Consider the following 20,871-nt stretch of genomic DNA (forward strand, 5'->3'; position numbering starts at 1 on the left):
TTGGTTATTCCAGTCATGAGGAAGGTGAGACCCCTGGTACAAATGTTGGAACATCAACAAATCAACTAGCATCAAAGGATAAAGGTAAGCAAAAGTTTAAACCTGTTTGCTTTAACTGTCTTAAAGAAGGACATACTGCCAATGTGTGTAGGAGTAAGGCTTACAATAATTTTCCTTATTTCCTATATGATAAGCCTAGATCCTATAGATTTAACGGTAACTGTTATGCATGCAACAAGTTTGGGCATAGAGCATCTGAATGCAGGTCTATTATGAATATCACTGGAAGATATCCTTAGAGGACCCAAGGAGTTGGTCTTGAACCTTTTGTGAACCAGAATCACAACAGGTTTAATGCCTTCAATCATCAGCCAAGAAGCGGTGGCTATCAAGTGGCAACCGGATGGAGAGAAAACTGTTGGATTTGTCATGGTCATGGTCACACTACTGCAACATGTAGAAGGAAGAATGGAAACATGAACAATGGACCCTAGAGAGCACCTGGATTGGTCTGCTATCACTGCAACAAACTGGGTCACATTGCCAGATTCTATAGATCAAGAAAGAACATATTGAATGACATACCAGTCACTCCAGAAGGAAAGATTGATGTTGACACAGTTCAAGCGGATATGAACAAAACCTGGAAGAAGAAACCAGTGGTGTTGCAAGAGGAACCGGTTTCTACACCTAGTGTGTAAATCACGGAACCAACAAACTAAGCTTCAGAAAAGCTTAGGGGGAGCAAATGGTGAAATGTTTCAAACCCCCAGTTTACACCGATAAAAGACCTTAACCGGTATGCGATACCTATCATTTGGCAGAAGACCGGAAACGGTAAAAGGCAAATTAGGGTTTACGCCCTAATGGTGGAGCATTAATTACGATAGGTGAGGAATATGTTTAAAAGGAATTTTCAAATCATTTCTCACTATCAGTTTTCGAGCAAAGAAGGTTTTCAAGTGCAGAGCGAAGAAAAGTGATTTGTGCCGCATTTCTGAGAAATTAAGGAACCTTGAAGGAGATTCAAATTCAAATTGCAAACGGTCAAGTGAAGAATGCAAAGCGGTGATTCTGCAACCGTCGGAGTGTAAGGTGGAGAAGAATTTGAAAGCCCTAAATTCATGATTTTTGAAAGGTATTTTTTGAGTTTTCAGTTTCTATCATGGCTTTTGCATCCCATACTAGCTCTAGTGCATCTGTCGATTCAACAAGCTTTATTCAACGCAAGTCTAAATATAATGCCCTATCACAAGTTCCAGCTGGTGTGATAGTAGAAGCGAGAATTTCATATTACATAGATTGTAAAATCGAAGACCTGGGGTCTCTAGCAATTCACCTGCAGCTAGGTTTATTTTGTGGACAAGATGAAAAGATCAAACTGGAGTATAGTATTTTGGAGAAGAAGAAGCTCCACAATGTTGTTTATTTCCTGGAGGATTTCACAGATGATCACATTAGGATCATTCTGAGCAGAGTTCATGGTGACAAGATGTACTTGGAAAGAATGCATGATATTACACCGCAAGCAATTCATGCCATCACCGGTTTTTGCAATACAGGGGAAGTGCCAGCCCTAAGGACAATAAGCAAGACCGAAATGTCCAAGCTCACCGGTTCAGTGAGCGACTCACAAGGTATGACCATCAATTCAATCAAGGACGATCTGGTCAAGTATTCTTGCATGGTGATAGGCTACCGGGCGTTCTCTGCTAGCAGACTTAACTCTGTATCTGCTGCAGTGGTAAATGTCGCTTACCAAATGATCAAGGAGGATGCATCATTTGACCTGTGCACCGGTATGCAAAGGCAACTCCTGTTGAATCTTAAATCGATCAAACAGGATAATGCATTGAGGTTCAAGTTTGGACAACTATTGGTTGTGTTGTTCTTTTACTTCCAAGGCTACTTTCTAGGAGTAGGTGATGTTCAGTGGTCTGCTGACCAATCGGTAACCAAGCAAATCAAGGAAAGCCTTCAAGCAGTTGGAACCGGTTACCCTGAAGTTTTGAACAAGTACTTTGATGAGTTTAGATGCAAAATGAGTCAGAGGATGAGAATATTAGGTGATATCGTCAAGAAATATGAAGATGATATCTGCTTCACCATTAAAGTGGATCAATGCATAATGGAGGCTGTTGAGCCCAAACAAGAGGAAGTGGAGCCTATGGGCTATGAGGTAATGAATGATATGCTGGAAGGATATGCCGCTACCCTTATTGCCTCATTGCTTGATCCAAAGGCAAGGAGAACCGACACCTACCTAGGAAGGATAACATCGGTTGAGGAAGCCTCATCAAAGAAAGGAAAAGAACCTTCAGTGAAGAAGGCAAAAGCAGTGTCGTCAGCATCGGCACTGGCTACTACAGCTAGTCCTAAAGTGACCAAGTGGTCACTAGCTAAAAAGAAACCGAAAGCGGCACCTGCTAAAGTCTTCGAGAAAAAGAGGAAGACAAAGAATGCCTCACCAGACTCAGAAGAAACTGTGTCTGAGGAAAAACCTAAGAAGACACGACAAGCAAAGAAAAAGACAAAGAATGAACCGACATCATCGGCACCAGCAAATATTGACATCTCCTCTTACAAACCTTTGACACATTGTCAAAGAACTATCAAAAACATTAGGAGAAAAGTGTTGAATGATTTGATTGATTGTTTTGATGACTTTAATGATGATGAAAAGGAAGTAGTTGAAAAGGAAATCATTTAGTATTTATGTGTTAATGACCGGTCGCCTTTAGAAGTTAGATCTGAGACACCGGATTCTTTGTATAAGTCCCTAGACAATAAATGGCGCATTGCCATAGAGAAGAATAGGAAATGAGAGAGAAAGTTTTTGCTAAACATTTTCTTGATGTATCAAATTTAGAATTGTTTGAAGTAATGAATAAATACAAAGGCCTCTTCTTCATGAGAAGAAGAAGACTCTTGTTATTGGAAGGGAAGGGTCAAGAAGTGCTCAAGAATACACAAACCCTTTCTCTAGAAGCTTTGAAGATGCATCGAGTGGATGAAGCCAATAGGAAGGCTGAACAAGAACCAACACTAAATAAACCAGATGAAGTGTTTGATGATGAAGGAAATCCGGTTGTTGAACCTATCGACACTATTGATGTCGATGTTCTGGATGGAGAGGATGTTGCTTAGGGTACACCATCGGAAGCTACAGGACAGGAGAAGCAGGCAGAACATGAAGTAAAGCAAAAGGAAACTAAGGACAAAAAGGAGGAAGCAAAGAAGCAAGCGGAGAAGAAGAAGGATGAAGAGGAGAAGAAGAAAAAGGAAGAAGATGAGGAGAAACGGAAACAGGAAGAAAAGAGAAAAGAAGAAGAGAGGAAAGAAAAGAAGAGGATGAAGAGAAAATAAACAAGTAGATGCAAGGAAGAAGAAAGAGGAAGAGGATGAGAAGAAGGATAATGAAGAGGAAAAGAGAAAAGAAGCGAAGAAGAAGAAGGCAGAGGAGAACAAGGAAGTTGAAGCGACAAAGAGCACACAGATGGAGACTCCTAAGGCAACTAACAGTCAAGCCAAACCGGCTAACCTCACCAGTCCCATTGACCTCCAGTCTGCAAGTGAAATGGAGCTGCTACAGAGCATTAAGGTTGCTCAAGAATGCCTTGAGGTGTTAAGGAGGAAGAAGGAGGAAGATGTGATCCAAGTTGCGGTGGACACTCTTACCGGTTTGATACCCAGTACAAACCTCCCCAGTACCGACTCATCATTGGCACAACTAAAGCTCCTATACAAAATAGTAGATGATCAAGTGCAGAGCTTAGAGGAGGTAGCATAGGCAAATGCCAAGAAAGAGCATCAAAAGGCTCTCAACATTGCCCTGGTGAAGAAGTTTAATGAGCTCTGGTCTGAGTTGCAAAAAGCACAGAAGGATATAAGGAATGCTCTAGATGAGGGGAATCTTCTACTCAACAAGATTTGCCAACCTCATCTGTTCTGTGACGATATGCTTGCACAGAAGCAAAAGCTTCAATCTAATTTGCAGTTATATATGAGCACCTTCAAGCTGCCATATGACTCTTTTACAACTTATGGGAAAACCATTCACCAGTTTCACATCCAGTCTGCCAAATTAGAGTTGGAAATAAGCAACCGGACTCGAGATTTGCAGGAACTACAACTGGTTCTACTCCCACATCTGCAAATACTTCAGAAATGTTATCTCAATCTGGATGCTTTAATAGTGACTCAGGAGATGAGCACACTAGATGCCATGGAAGTACAGGTCTCCTAGATGCAGACAGAGAAAGAAGTGGTAACCTCCCTTCTTGAGTCCTGGTCCTTATCTATGAAACAATTTTTGCAGGACTTCAAATTTGTTTTTGACAAGTTTTATTCCTTATTGTCATAAACTCTTATTCTTTTAATCCTAATGACACGGGTGTTAATCTGTAATATTTTGTTGTCATTGTTGGCAAAGGGGGAGAAGTATAAATTTTGAATGTTTTGATGTATACTTTCATGTTATTTCTGTTAAGAAGTAGTATACATTGTATTTTCTGCAAAAGGGCTAGTGTATATGCTTAGGGGGAGTAATTTTGATTCTGGCATATTTTGTTGTAAAACACTTAGATGTCAAAATTTTCTAAGTGTTGCCATCAATGCCAAAGGGGGACATTGTTGGCATTTTTTATGATTATGTTGTGATTGTCATTGATGGACACACACCTGCATTGAGATCATTTTTGTATGTATTAATTAAAGCTCAACTAGTTCATGTTCCAACCGGTATGATGCATTATAGTCCTTAGACTATTCAAGTTTTGTAGAAAGTAATTACCAATCTGAAGCGGTATGTTGACCCCAAGCGGCACGAAGGATCAAAGCGGAAGAATACATATTTCCTAGTCTTCATTTTGTCAAACCGGCAACTGGCATTTTGTTTGAACCGGTATTTTGTATGAATCGGTAATACTCTGTGATGAGTTACCAACCGACATTTTGTGATGAGTTACCATCCACCGATTGTTTGACGGTCTCGACTCTTTAACGGTGCTTTTTGTGTCATGTTACTAGATACGTCTAGATGCATTGAACCTAGGAAATTATATTGTAATCCTATTGGACCGACATGAAATCAGATTCCTTTATAAGGACATCATGTCTAGGGTTTTAGGTTGTTGTTGCTAGGGTTTAAGGTGGTTGAGGAGTCAGAGAGAGTATGAATGTATAGAAGACTGAAGTAATGCAAAATGCATTAGGAACGAGCTATCAAGGATCTAACCAAGCAATCTGTGATATTTGCTAGATCACTCACTTGTTGATTACTCACATCTTCGACAAGTCTGTAGCCCTTAATCGGGTAGGCCCAAAAGCTTTTTTGTAAATCCTCTAACAAGGTGGTTCACATCTATGGATCTAAAATCCTCTAGCAAGGTAGTCTTTAATCAGACTTATCTCCTTATAGAGATTGAGATTCCTAATAGGATCTATTCTAGTAAAGAACATTGTATGACCTTAACTAGTCTGACCTTGACTGGTCTGGTTCCTATTCTACAAATAGTTACTTGTGAGTTCCATCTCACTGTGGTTTTTCCCATTTGGGTTTCCATGTCAAAATCTCTTGTGTTATGCTGTTTGTTCTTCTGTGGGTGAATGCATTATTTGTTATTTGGTTTGCATGTGCGCTAACTGGTTTGTTTGCTAAACTGTTTTACCGATTTACTATTAGTCCTGCAATTTGTTTAAGTGCAAAGATTTTTGGCATACTAATTCACCCCCCCTCTTAGTATTCATCATCCACTATCTGATCCAAAGGAAGAAAAGAAAATAGGCTCCGTTGTGATGCTAATGAGAGGTGTAGTCACACAAATCTGTTCAACTTAATTAAATAAATATTCGCTATTTATTTGATTAAAAATCCACTAGCCATCAGTTAATTAAATTAATATTTAATTACTTCATCTCCAAACATTCTTCTATTAATTAAATAAATTATTCAATTTATTTTAATTAATTCATTAAATCAAATTCCATTCAATTAAATAAATAAAATCAATTTATTTAATTAAATCCCCCTATTCCTCTTTTAAATAAATTAAATAAAACAAAGCATTTATTTAAATCATTATCCCCCCCCCACTTGCATTTTCCTACAAATGCAACTTGCACACATTTATTGAAATAAATGAATTTTTATTTTAATAAAATCCTATTTTCCCTCACCCACCAAATCCACTTGCAAATCTAATCCCCTTCTAGATTCTTCTAACCCCTTCCTAAATAGCCTAATCCATCCCCTAATTATTGTCACATTCCTAAGCAAAATGGAGTCACTTCTCAAAGATTCCAAAGTATTTGAAAAGCATTTAATGCTTTGTGTGTTCAACAAATTAACCCCCAAAGTCTTCCAAGACCACTAATGGCTCTTACATGACCATTTATGGCTCTTACATAACCATTTATGGTTATTTCAAACTTGTCTCCCCAAACATTTATTGTTTTGACCATATTCATCCATTTCACATTTGCACAAGAGTTTATCCATTGGATAAAAGTTTTATTCTTAAAATAAATAGTTCATTCATTCAACCAACCTTGACTTTAACTCCCAAGGTCATGTCAAGCATTAAATGCTTATTCCCTCTCCTCTCAACCTATCTCACATTGACACTTGTCATCCTGGGATTGGATTGAAAGCCCTCACATGGATTTGAAATCATTCAATCCTGACCCTTGTTGAGATTATTCAATCTCAACCATCCATTGCTCTATTTTTCCTATAAATAGAGCCCATTTCTTCATAATCCAGATCCTGAAAACTTGTATGCATTTAACCTATAGGCATTTTAAGAGAGCATTTAGCATAGCATAACTAAAATCTTGTCATTTGGGTTAAAATCAATCATTTTAATATCATCTAGTATTTTAGCTTTTTATGTTTCATTTGGAGCACAATACTACAATCTCAATCCTCCATAAGCATCCATAGTGCAAAAAGCTGCTGAGAGCTACACTATTTTGGAACTTGGAGAGGAGAGGAACAAGGGAGAAGGAGCTAAGACCATGCTAAGAGGCATTTGGAGATGTCTCATTATCTTTGTTTCTTTAGTTAGATATATTAACATGTTTTTAGTGTCTCTCTTGGTATGCCTTTTTAGATTAGTTTTTGATTGACTAACATTAACAGTTTCTTTTTTTGTGTTGTTTAGCATTGACTAACCTTATCAATTTTGCAGGGCATCATTTGGTGAATCCGACGTGAATCAAAACACCCAATTTTTTTTTTTTTTTTAGCAAACTAACATGTTTGATTGTTGAAAGTGTCACACAGGTTGCACTTTGGCGCTATTGAACACGTTCTAGCGCTACCGACATTTATGTTTTTAGTGCTATTGTTCTTACAATAGCGCCATTGTCCAAATTTCAGCGCTTTTGGTACTATTTTAGCACTTTGGTCGTTCTTCTAGTGCTATTGATAATCTTTCAGCGCTTTTGCCTCTCTGTTTTTCCCATTCTTTCAGCGCTTTTGTGTTAAATAGCGCCTCTGTTCAAACACAGACTAGCGCTATTGTAACAGAATGTCGTAAAAATCGCCTTGTAACCAAAAACGTGGAAATTTTAGGCTTGTGGAAGCCCCCCCTTGGATGTAGATTTTACTAACGATTTTTTTGTTTGTGCAGGTTAAAACTCACCATTAAAAATTACAAATTTTCCTTTGGTGCTTTTAAAAACTTGAACAAACAAAATTTCATGCTTTCTAGTTAGGATCACTTATCTTTTTGGTGCTTAAAATAAACAAACAAATTTGATTTCCTTGCATCAAACTAAAAGATTTACAATCCACACTTCAAATTTTGGTGCACATAAAATCCACAATCCATTTGTTTTGATTTTGCAAGCAAATTTTACTTCAAGCAAACGTGTTTTTCATTAAGTTGACCAGGATTTCCAAATTCTAGATTACAAAACACATTGCCTTTGAAAGTTAAAAAGAACACCATGGTTGTTGGAGCAACATCTCCAAATAGTTAGATCACATTGCGATGATGGATTAAAAAGAACAAGTGTCTTTCATACTTGGCACACTTGTGCAAAAAGTCAGTCGAGTGGTCCTACCTCTAACACACTCTATCCTCTCCCTTGGCTTTCATGGTCCTAGGTGCAAGAGAAAAGTGTTAGTAACACTCAAATTTTATCTTTTTAAGAGAGGTCTGCCAAGGGATCGATACTCTTGGGAACGACCTCGCACGGTAAATCCTTCGAGCCGCTATAGAAATCAGGTGAGAGCGAAAGCTATAGCCTTGGGTATAGCTGTTCCTACAGTGTAATTGGCCGAAAGGACAAATGGGTCCGCCACCAGTTACAAGGCTCTTAAGTGAGTCACTGCAGAATGAACTTATGTCCAAAAACATCGAACATGACTAAACACCTTTAAGTAGGAGCCCACCCGTTCTATTGATTGAGGATATTTGCGATATAATTTAGTGCAAGAGCATAGATGATTTTGCTCCCAAGATACTCACCATACATATTTCCTTGAGTAGAAACATAGCTTTTTGAAAAGTCACTTGTGGCTTGATAAAAGTGGCGACTCCCCCATCATAGGGATCATCTATTTGTTATGCTCATGCAAGACTTAGTATATCACATCCTTACTTGCCGCGGTGGGATTCATAAGGTATATAGTACCAAAGTCAAAGAAATATCAAGATGTGGGCTAAATTTATCACAACTGGCCATCTGACCTTAGGGATAAAAAGTGTTTGAAGTGTGTTCATTTTAAAGACCAAGTACAAATTGAGCCAACTTCAGGCTTTTAAAATACACCTTAAAATACATCTAAAGGAAGGGTCATATACAAGTCCAAGGATTGGGTTGATCTAGACCCATACTCATTTGTGCCTTTGAGGCAACATTCTTGTGTTTGTGTGCTTGCTTTGTTTTCTTGTCAAAGAAAAATCAGAAAATCACTTTCCAAAAACAAAGTATTCATCCAACCAAACACATCAAAAACAAAGTGCAAACAATAGAGTCAAATTTTATGACCATTCTTCACATCTTGCGAAAGAAGAAGCGTTATCAGAATATCAACTTGAAAAGAAGACCATTGAGCTCAAAGGCTTTGATCAAAAGGAGGAAATTCTTCTATATAAATAGACAAATCTTTGTCTCACATAGAGTCTTTCTGCGTCACATGCGTCTCTACCTTCAAGGAAAAACAAATGAATTTGATTCAGAGACTTTGAACTGTAGAGCTTTTATGCAATATAGAGCTCTAAGTTATCACAAAAACCAAGGAGGTAAGATTAATCCCAACTTCTTCCCAAACGTCTGTATTACATACAACACAACTTGAGAAATACCACCAACACCCGAAAGGGAAGAGATAGAGTTTGTCCCATTTGTAACACAAAGTTTTTATTGAAGTCGAAAACATTTTTCATCCATCCTCTTATTCATCCATCATCACTTCATCCTCATCAATCCGTTCCAACTCTCAAAACATTAAAGAGGTTCTTGTCCCAAGGTTATCTTTTTAGATATTGCTTGAATCAAACACAACACATCACTTTTTAGATTGTTTCTACATCTAGGATAAGCTCATCCTAAGAAACACATCTATGCAGGTTAAAACTAGTTCATGAGTGAATCCTCTCATTACTAGGTAGTTAAATCTATAACACATCTCAGATTTCTCTACACCTTATCACATCCAACCTTATCAAAACAAACAAGCAATTCAAAGAAGGAATTCTGGTTACATCTACCTTTAAAGTGTTAGAGATCTACATGCAACACAAATCACCAACCATCAATCTTTCATTTCATCAACAACTCATCATCATCTTCAATCAACTTCAACAAAAACTTATAAAATGGCTCAAACCCGATCACAGTCGAGGCAACGAGAAATAGAAATGGAAGAAGAAGAAGAGGAAAATCTCAATGAATTTCAAGAAGCACTTGGAGGAAATGCGAATGACGAAAACCCAAGTACTCCTACTCCTGCAACAATAGAAAGGGCCTAGCATAACCCTCTCTTTAATAGACTTTTTGACAAAATACTTAGGAGCAATGTGGATGCTCACTTCTTAAAGCTTGCTCAAGAAGGAGCAAAACTCCCCTCTGACTTTGATCTTGCCCAATTAAGACAAGCATCAAAAAGACAAAGTCGCCATGAAGAGGCAAGAGGTAGAGATCCCATCAGATATAACATTCCTCGAGGTAACCCACCACCTCCTCCTCCAAATGAAATGGAGATGTTGCAGCAACAAGTCGAGAATCTTGCCCAATAGCTTCATAGTGGTGTTAAGACCAATCAATTCTCACTCAACGACATCTGTCCCTATCCTTTTGATAGGAATCTTTATATGCCACCCTTTCCACGAGGATTCGAAACACCCAAATTTGAAAAATATAGAGGAAAGGGGGATCCTCGCGATCATGTCAGAGAATTTCATTCCGCTTGTCTTGAAGTGGCATATGAAGACACCTACCTAATGCGCCTTTTTCCCCAGAGCTTGGGAGGAGCAACCACATCATGGTTTTCCTGCTTACCAGGTGGCATTAGAACATTTGAACAACTTATCCAGAAATTCCTCGCTCATTACTCTCATAACATTGAACACAACATTACCATGGTTGATCTATGCAACACCAAACAAAAACCAGGTGAACTATTCTTAGTATTCCTGCAACAATGGTGCCAAATGTCTAGCAGACGTTCTCTTCAATTACCTGAATGAGAACTAGTGGAAATATTCATTTCCAACTTAAACGAAGAAATGGAATTTCACCTGGATGTCAAAGACACAGACTCCTTTAATGATATGATCACCAAGGGTTTAAAATGTGAACGGGCACTCATCAAGAAAGGACTCATCAAAATATTAAATGAACCAAAAGATGGTCCTCGCCCATGCTTCAATAGTGATAAACCAAGCTTCTGGAACAAAAACAAGAATATTGTCAATGATGGGGTTGTGGATGCTCGGACTATCCAAAATGCACAACCTGTGGTTCGATTTGCAGGACAAAATCCTCCACCACAGAATAAAACAAATGTTCTTTCCAATCAAGGTCGCATCACATCTCACGATGAACCAAGACCTCGTCAGCAAAAACAAAAACGCACATACACTCCCTTAGGGGAACCCATTGAAACAGTATTGCGCCAACTCATTTCTCAGAATTTGGTCACTCTACCTAAACTATCAAACTATGAGCCTCAGGTCAAACTGGCATGGTGGAGAGATACTGAACACTGTGAATTCCATCAAGGAAGAGGACACAAGACAAGTAATTGTCACCGATTGAAAGATCTTATTCAGGATCTTATTGATCGAGGAGAAATTGAAATTGAAGGACATGACCCAAAAACAACAAATAATGATCATTTGATGTTCAAAAATCCACTTCCATCACAAGATCAAAGGGGTCCTTCCACTTCCAGGCAAGGCACTGATACCACTGATTATACACAGGCTGCGTATAATTACACTGTAAATCATCTGTATGATGCCAGTGAACAAGTTGCAACTATAACCTTCAAAAATCCCAACTCCAATTGCAATGTTGTTATGCGTCGCGGAAAGGTCACCATAAAGGCAGCTCCACAAGGCACCACCTCCATCCCAAAGCAGTACAATCTTGTGGAACAATTAGACAAAACCCCTATGCTTATATCCATTTTAGAGCTTTTGCGCCTATCGCCATCTCATAAAACTATCTTGGATCAAGCACTCCAAGAGGCGTCAGTCCCTGCAAATCTGAATACAGACCAATTTCAAGCCATGGTTGGAAGTCTAAAGTCATCACCTTGTCTCACCTTTTCTGAAAGTGACAACTCTTCCTTCCAACAACCTCATAACGCTTCACTACACATTGAAGGCTTTATCAACCAACACAGGATCAAGCGAGTCTTGATAGATAATGGAGCAGGCTTGAACATTTGTACACTACAGTTGGTCACAACATTGGGATATGTAGTAGAATTAGTGGATCCTCGTAAGAAGATCACAATCAAAGCCTATGACGATGTAGAGCGTTCATCCAAAGGAGTTGTGGTACTACCAATCCGCGTGGGCCCTGTGGTAAAGCACATCATCTGTTAGGTTCTGGACCTTCCTCTGCCATACAATCTATTATTAGGAAGACCTTGGATACATGCCATGCAAGTTGTTCCATCTACCTACCATCAATGTATCAAGTTCCCACATAATGGTGTAGAGATCACAATCCTGGGCGATGCAAATCCTTTTGCATATTGCCATAATATTAACCATCAACCAGAGATTACTGTTCCTAATAATAGAGAAGCCATTTCCTCCACATCATATATAAGTCCAGCCTCTCTTGCCAGTTCAAACACCACTATACCCAAGCAAGAAAAGCTTAAGATGAAAATAGCAGAGGAAGGTCCTGGGGAATACAACTTGAATCAACTCTTTTGTGTGGGACAAATACCCACTTCTCCTAGAACACATGGTAAGCCACAGTAGTTACTCTAGCCACCACTAATCACACCAGCATGTGCTTTGATGCCTTTTATCCTTGGAAAGAGTCAAGAAGAAGAAACCCAAGATGAAGACTTAGCGGAATGGATCTATAAAGATCCCATCACCACTGATATCCCGCCAGTTAAACTTCCTACGGATCAGTATGGTAAAGGTCTCCTCATTATGCAATGAATGGGGTATGATGGTCAAAGTGCTTTGGGATGTTGCAAACAAAGACAACATGAACCTCTGCTACCATAATTAAAGCCCAAAGGTAATACAGGCCTAGGCTTTGAGAAAGAAATCTTTCCTAAACTCAGATTCAAAGGAAAACCCAGCAAACCATTATGTTAGCCTATGACAAAGAGGACACCTTTTATCATTAAAGCAGCCTCAAGCACCATCCCAACTGCCCCATTGAGGCTCACAACCCCAACGCAACCCTCACCAATGCCATTCATTCCACCGAATGAACCCATAATCCCATCAGCAACACCATGAATAGCAGCAATTGTATCAGAACCCGCAGCAGCATCTATGGCACCAGCAGTTCCAGCAGAAACCACTGAGTTAACACTATCGATACTTCCTGGACCAGATTCTTTTATCCCCATCAAACTTCCTGTAGCACCGATCACTACAAAGGTACATAAACCAATCACACCTGCAGTGTTTAACTCAAAAGACATCCCAGTATGGTATAGCAATCAGATGCTGGAAAGTGACTCAGAGACCGACTCACATGAGTGGGAATTTGATTCTGTACAGCTTAACACTTCAGATGAGGAAGACACATCACCACCTCCACCACGCAAAGACATCCCTGTTTACGGAGAAGCACAGATAAAGACCACTTGGGTTCCTGAACTGGAAACATCTTCCACAGACCCTACGTCTCATCCTATGCCTAATTCTGACAGGGAGAGTACCATCAACGACCTTCACCATAACATCTTAACCCTCACTGATACATCTAACGCACTTAACCTAATCAATGAAGTAATGCCCATTATTCACCCTGAACTCATCGAATGGAACCAACCAAATCTCCCATGTCTTGACTTCTTCCAAAACGATGAGGCTATCATTGACTTTTTGGAAACAAGGGATAACCTACCAATCGGGGATCAAAAAGCTGGATTCGCCATTGAACTTAATAGCGCAGCATACTTCGGGGCAGATGCCAAACCTTTCAGCTGCAAAAATATAACAATAAAACATGGATCTTCCAGTGAAAACCACACTGTGGCACTGTTTGATCCGACAAAAGTAAAAAGAAAGAGCGTATCCAATGGTGAAAACCTCTCTGAGGCACCTGAGGATGAAGGGTTTGACATTCTCCCTGCTAGTACACAACAGGAACGATCAATGATTCTCATCGAGGAAACCAAAGAATACAATGTGGGTACTCCTAACAATCCTCATCTCATACATCTGACATCTCTTCTCACTCCAGAGGAACAACCTAAATTTATAGAGTTCTTCCAAAAGCGTCAGATCAACTTTGCATGGTCATATGCAGACATGCCTGGGCTTGATCCTGATTTAGTCATGCATCACCTCACCGTAGCAGAAGGAGCCAAACCTGTCAAGCAGAAAATTCGTAAGATGCATCCCCAGATTGCAATACTAGTGAAAACAGAACTCAAGAAACTCCTAGATGTTAGTTTCATTAGGCCAATTGATTATGCAGAATGGATCTCCAACATTGTGCCTGTCGGCAAACCAAAAGGGGGCATCCGCATTTGTACTGACTTCAGAGATCTAAACAAGGCATGTCCTAAGGATAACTTCCCCCTACCAAATATCGACATCATAGTAGACTTGACAGCAGGACATGCCATGCTTTCACTCATGGATGGCTTTTTAGGATACAATCAGATAAAAATCGCACCAGAAGATCAACATAAGATAGCCTTCACATGTCCATGGGGCACATATTGCTCGAATGTAATGCCTTTCGGTCTAAAGAATGTAGGAGCGACCTATCAAAGAGCAATGACCACCATCTTCCATGACATGATGCATACTATGATGGAAGATTATGTTGATGACTTACTAGCAAAATCACTCACTAGAGAAGGGCATCTCCACATCTTAGATAAAATTTTTGATAGACTAGAACAATACCATGTTCGACTCAACCCAAAGAAATGTGTCTTTGGAGTGACCTTCGGGAAGCTTCTAGGATACATTGTCTCAAGCAAAGGTATTGAGGTCGACCCAGCAAAGGTAAAAGCAATCATGGACATGCCACCTCCAAAGAATATCAGTCAACTAAGGACATTACAAGGGCGGCTTCAATCCATCCGAAGATTCATTGCACAATTGGCTGATAAGTGTCACCCATTCACACACCTGCTACACAAGAACATCTGCTTTTCGTGGGATGCCCGATGCCAACAAGCATTTCAAATGCTTAAAGACTATCTCATGAATCCACCATTGCTGATGCCACCAGATCAAAGTAGACCGTTGTTACTCTATATCTCAGCAACAAGTACAGCATTGGGTGTACTACTGGCACAACATAATGCAGAAGGAAAAGAGTGTACTGTTTACTACATCTCTCGTACACTGGTGGGCTATGAACTCAATTACACACCTATTGAGCGAGCTTGCCTAGCAGTAATCTTGGCAGCTACTAAATTGAGGCACTATCTGTTAACACACAAGATACAACTCATTGCAAAGATCGATCCACTCAAGTACTTACTCAGCAAAGCAGCTCTGACAGGTTGCTTGGCCAAATGGGTGATGATTCTAAGTGAATTTGACATCGAGTACGTGGACCATAAAGCTATCAAAGGTCAAGTTATTGCAGATTAGTTGGCTGATGCACCACTCATAGGCGATCACCCTCTCATTTCCAATTTTCCAGATGAAGAGATATTCATGATCACAACAGCACAACCATGGAAACTATATTTTGATGGTTCATACACTAGGCACGGCTCGAGGGCAGGCATTCTGTTTATCACACCTCAAGGTGATAGCATCCTGAAGTCTTACAGGCTCACATTTCCATGCACAAACAACATAGCAGACTATGAGGCCTTGATCACAGGACTCAGGTTAGCTGTACAATGGAAATTACAAGAACTGCAAGTATATGGCGATTCCCAACTAGTCATTCGACAAGCAACAGATGAATATCAGACCAAAGATGATAAACTCATGCCATATAAGCAAATGGTGGACACTCTAAAGACATCATTTACTACTATCACTTTTGAGCAGATAGCAAGAGATCAGAATCGAGCTGCTGACGCTATGCCTACCATCGCATCTCTCCTAGATCTTCCACAAAATTCAACACGCTACGAGTTCTTGGTAGAACAGCTTTGGATTCCCGCTTATGATATCCCCGAGTCTGAAATGATATGTCGCCTTGTCGGTTCTGAATCCCCATGGTACGGTGAATTCTACACCTATCTCCACGATCACACCCTTCCTCCCAACCAATCGAATAACCAACGTAAAACCTTCATTCACCAAACTGCTCGATATACCATTATTGCCGAAACCCTATATCGACGTAGTCTTGATGGTACTCTCCTTCGATGTCTGGAACAAGGTGAGATAACAAAGGCTTTGGAAGAAGTCCATGAAGGAATTTGCGGGACTCACTCAAGTGGTCCATCACTAGCCAAGAAACTCCTGCGCAACGGATACTATTGGCCATCTATGGAAAAGGATTCCTACTACTTTGTCAGAAAATGCAAAAAATGTCAAGTTCACGGTGACCTGATACATGCACCAGCATAGGAACTGCAACCAATCACGACACCATGGCCTTTCTGTCAGTGGGGCCTTGACCTTGTGGGTAAAATCCATCCATCTTCATCTAACGACCATAAATTCATTATTACCGCCACCGAATATTTCACAAAGTGGATTGAAGTTGTTCCACTTACCCAAGTCACCAACAACCAGATCGCCTCATTCATCCTCAACTACATCATCTGTCGGTATGGTGTGCCTATGTCTATCATCATAGATAACGGTCTTCCTTTCAAAAATCAGGATGTCCGTGAACTTTGTGAGAAATTTCATATCCAACACCGCTTTTCCACTCCCTATTACCCACAAGGCAATGGTCAGGCCGAAGCATCCAATAAAAACATATTGAGAATCCTAAAGAAGACAGTCAATGATGCCGGCCGTGATTGGCATGTTCAACTGAATCTAGCACTATGGGCATATCGAACCAGCATTCGAACCCCTATAGGCGCAACTCCCTACTCATTAGTCTATGGCGCCGAAGCTATCTTACCTATTGAAGTCGAGATCCCATCACTATGAGTTTCCTTGCATAATCTCATTGATGACGAAGCCTATAGAGTATCCCATCTGCAAGACTTAGAGTTACTTGATGAGAAGTGACAAGCTGCATACAACCATCTCAAAGCCTATCAACAGCACATGAGTAGAAGCTACAATCACGGAGTTAGATCTCGTACATTTGAGGTAGGTAATCTTGTTCTCCGAGAGAATCCTCGCAACCAACCAAATAGAGAACATCAGGGCAAGTTTGAATCAAACTGGCTGGGCCCATATGTTATCATTGCTGTATTCGGGTCCGGGGCATATCAGTTGGCTACATCAGAAGGAGAACCGCTCGCAAATCCAATCAACAACATGCACCTCAAACGGTTTTATACCTAAGCTGTATAGAGCATCAGGCTCCCCTGCATATCAGAAAATACCAAAAACATTCAGAAAATGTCCTAAAAAAATACAAAAACATTCAAAAAAGTAAAGAAAAATCATGCATCCAAACGGTGAACAACCACTTCGGTGGCACCTTGGGTAAGTGCGATGGTGAAAACCTGACAAACAAGCGCCACTCGTAAAGACAATGGCTCCAATATCTTTCAGGCTCATTGCGATCACATTCATACATACACACATCCATCCATCTAACCATGGCTTGTTATTTGATCTGCAATAAAGAGATAGTGCTTCATGCGTCTTGCATCCCACTTTTTCATAATCATGTCCAACTTGGGGGCAATGCCCTTACAATCTAGATGATGGAAGTGGATTCTACATTACTGGTGATTCATTGGCACAAACATTCAAAAGGGTCTCGCAAAATCCAAAAACATTCAAAACTGTTCCACAAAATCCAAAACATCAAAAAACCATTGAAAATTACACAAAAACATGGCAACACCTTGTACATACTCATCCACACAGATACAAAACAAACATTGACATAATACTCACATGATGACCATTTACCAATCAAACCACACAATCAACATCAACAAATCGGAAATTGTCTTTAAACAAGGATGCATCCTTCCTTACCAAAACAAAGACAAAAGTGATGTTTTCTTTGACAAGAAAATTATGTTAAGCTATCAAATACTTGGTTGATTTGTGAGTAATTTATTTGTTTATCTGTATCGGGATCTTTCAACATTGTTTTGTATCATTTGCACATTATTTCCAATGAAGTTCTGGGGCATATACTAATGGTGTCTACGTGGGAAGTTCACCAAGCTACGTGATCTTATGCCAAATGCAGTCATAGATCATTACGGCTTGTTGACTACAGCGTATACCTCGACCATATGGACATGAACCATTACCAAGGATCCTTATTCTTTATTCTTTCTATATATACTGTTTGTTTGCAGGTACAATGCTCATTCTTTGGTTCCTCCCCATCCAAACTGGATAAAGGTTTTATCTCTTATTACGGTATGCACTTGTCTCAGGATATGATCAGCCTAAGATCAAGGAGAACGATCCAAGTCATGCATGAAAGGAGATAATCCTTGCCTGTTCCGCAAGCAATACTCTAGTCGACTTGACCCTTATATCAAGTCGTTTGCATTAACTTGCTATATAAAAATCCATGTAAGGAATACTCAGGTCATCTTGAATCATTATGTCAAGATGCTTGTATTCTCTTCCAACATTTTAAAGCTCAATGATGAAAATAGAGCATTATGGATCGTCATTTCATCTCATCTGTTTATATATTTCTTTCTGTTGCATATCACCCATCCATTCATCCATTCATATGAAGGATTTACATGCAAAAGTGACCAATAAAGCTGGTCTTGGATAAAAATCACGACCGAGTACTCTGATACATCATCAATGCAACATGCAAAGTCTTAAAAACCTTTCATTCCTCATGGTCATATCATCATCGCATTTAGGTGCATGTTGCATTAAGTCCATTCATGTCATTTTTAACTTAATATTGCATATAATTCATGTGTGACATTAGTTTTCATTATCCATTTGCATCATTGCATCAATCATAAATAATTAGATTAATTCGTGGGATCGAATTGTCTTTGATTGTTTTTAAATCATTTATTAGGCATTCATTTAGTGTCAATTATCCATCATCATTTCAAATATCCTTTATCGTTTATCATTACATACATCCATTCATTAATGAAAAAGTGCATTCATTCATCCATTTATTAAAGTATCTTATTAGGCTCATTTTAGGATTCATTTCACATTGCATTCATTATCCATTTTTAAATTGCATTAAGGTGCAATTATTAAAGCCATAAGTTATAGTATCATCACATTATCATTTTTACTTAAAACAAATTTAAAACATTTAGAATCATAAATCCATTTGTTTCCAAACATTGGTTCATACCATTACATATATCCATTATACATATGCATTTATTTAGGCATTATCATATAAACATTTGTATTTAACATTTTGTTTATCCATATTACATTCATCTAAACACACATCTAGATACATATCCATACATAATATCATTCATTCAACCATTACATTAACCTCATCACATAAAATTATCTCATCATTATCATTGCATAGGAAACACCAAAATCTTGTTCATAAATCATAAACATACATCATCATCATGGCATTACATACATAAAGCATTACATCAACAATCAAACAAACAAATCATACATATATAAACCTGCATTCATATGTCAGTATCCCACATCATAAATCATCATAAAAACATGCATATAAGAAACATCTCATCAAATGCATACATATACACATCCATCTAAGCAATAACTCATCATCCTGCATAAACATCCATACATATCAACTGCATATCATCAAAATATGGGATCTCCTCATATATATCATCTCATATATCAGAGTACAATGAAGTCTACAAAAATCGGCTACCAAGAGCCATCCAAGATACAGTCCAACAAATAAACAATGATACAACACATATATGCAAAATGCTCTCTCAAATGCCACTCTGGCCAGATGTTGTACCACCACCACCAGTGCCACCTGCTCTCCCACTGGTGCCTGCGCCACCTGATCCATCTCTCCATGGAGGCCTCATCGAACCCCCACTCCCTCCTACATCCCTTGATCTCTCCATCCATAGCGGACCCATCACACCCCCACTGCTCTGCACCCTCTGCGATCACTTTGACTTGGCCTGTCGCATCTGAGAATAGCTAAGCGCTCGCTGGCTAACTGGCACAACCTACTCATATAAATCCCGCCAGTAGTCTATCTCTGCCTGTGCTCGCCACATCTCCCTCATCACCTCCCTTGTAGGACCCTATGCTCCTACTCCCACCCGCACTCTCTCTTGCAGCTCGACCAATCTCTCCACTGCACTATCCCTCTCCCACAACACCACCGTCAGCTCTGACTCCCGTGCAAATAGCTGCACATCCCTAGCTGCCACCTCCTTCTCCAAATCCTCTATCCGAGTCTGCAAGCGTACTATCATGTGATCCCGCAGATCTCTAGTGGCTCCCTCCCCGGTGTCCATCGCCGCCTCACCTGTATCACCCTCTCCAGTAGTCCCCTCCCCTCTGTCCATCGGGATCTCTCTCTCCATCCCCCTCCCACTCAGTTGAACTCCTCCCTGTATCAATGGTCCCTGTGATATCTGTAGAGGCAGTCCACCTCTCCCTCTCCGCTGACTCCGCAACCCCAACCCACCTCCTCCTCCACCTCCACTACCTCCTCCTCCTCCTCCTCCTCCACCTTCCCTAGGTCCTCGACCACCTGCTCTCCTCCGTCTCCGTCCCCTCTCGTCCTCAAAATCTGGGATCGGCTCAGCTGGATCTGATATCCCTAGGATCGGGTGCGCTGCTCGGTACTGCGTATACTCATTTGTAACACCTGCATCCATGACCCTCAGTCGTATGTCCCACGGTCTTGCCTACAGTGTCCGAAACTCTGCCAGTGCCTGATCATATGGTAGCACTGGACCCCATGCATACCTCTCCCTAATAACCCAAGCATACTCTCCTGATCCGCTGGGCAGTCCCTGCTGTCGTCCAAACTGTCTCAGCACTCTACCGAGCACCTATCTCTCTACATGGTATGAGGTCTTCCCAATGAGGAATCGAGTCATAAAAACATATGGCAGTGCCTCTGCGTCATCATCCCATGGCTCACACTCCAAGTATG

Source organism: Cryptomeria japonica, chromosome 3, assembly GCF_030272615.1.
Source record: "Cryptomeria japonica chromosome 3, Sugi_1.0, whole genome shotgun sequence".
Lineage (NCBI taxonomy): Eukaryota > Viridiplantae > Streptophyta > Pinopsida > Cupressales > Cupressaceae > Cryptomeria > Cryptomeria japonica.